General features: G+C 51.3%; 1 pseudogene; it reads left to right on the forward strand.

Annotated features, from left to right (window-relative positions):
- Window positions 1–103: 103 nt before the first annotated feature.
- Window positions 104–1,048, forward strand: LOC106820466 (annotated as a pseudogene).
- Window positions 1,049–1,054: the final 6 nt, after the last annotated feature.

Raw genomic sequence — 1,054 nt, forward strand, 5'->3', positions numbered from 1 at the left:
TGCGTGTGTGCGTGCGTGCGCGTGTGTGCGTGAGTGCGCGTGTGCGTCTGCGTGTACCTGTACTGTGTACGTATGTGTTTATGTGCGGTGTCTCTGCTCGCAGTGAGCTGTAACGATGAGACACTGGGCGGCATCCTACAGCCGATAACACACGCCTGGGAGACCGCAGCTGCACAGAAGTACGGAGCCTGGATGATGGACCCACTACCTCCCACCGGGGACGAGACTAAGATCTACGTGTTGGGTGGTCACGTTAACATCAAGGCTCTGTGGATGTACGGCAACTACGCAGACTTCGTTACACGCCGACGTAAGACCGTCATCACGCTGCCGACAGGCGTCGCCGGCACCGGTCACGTGATCTACAACGGAACCATCTACTATCCGCAGTACAACACGGCCAAGGTACGCGCGCGCCCTCTACAGTGCCGTGAGGCAGACGGAGGGAGGTGGAGGAATGGGACATGGGAAGGAAGGGAATGGAAGAGCGGATAGGGAGGGAGGAACGGTGGGCGACTGGGGAAGGCGAGGGCTGTTTATATATATATATATTATATATATATAATATATATATAGTATATATATATCAGGAGTAGATAATAGGTTATTATGAGTAGATAATAGATAATAGGTTATCAGGAGTGGATAATAGGTTATTATAGGTTATAGCCCTTTTATCTACTCCTGATATATATATATATGTGATAATTTAAACTATAGTTCCACGCCATAGTTCCACGCCAGCTGCTTACGCGTACGTCAAAACATGAGTACGCATGACGTCACAGGAGTTGTGTGATGGTAGGATGTGACACGATCCCGGTGTTTCTTCCGTATCAAGGTTAATGCATTCGACCTGAGGTCACGGAAGCTCACGGCGACCAGCACGCTCCCGGGCGCCCTCTATCAGAACAAAGGGCAGTTTAGCTTCGGTGCGTATGCGGACATCGACCTGGCGGCTGATGAGAGAGGACTGTGGGCCGTGTACACGACAACGGCCAACGACGGCTATATAGTCATCAGCAAACTGCACCCCGTCACACTGCAGGTAAAC

The sequence above is a fragment of the Priapulus caudatus genome, unplaced genomic scaffold, assembly GCF_000485595.1.
Source record: "Priapulus caudatus unplaced genomic scaffold, Priapulus_caudatus-5.0.1 Scaffold13721, whole genome shotgun sequence".
Classification (NCBI taxonomy): Eukaryota; Metazoa; Priapulida; class Priapulimorpha; order Priapulimorphida; family Priapulidae; genus Priapulus; species Priapulus caudatus.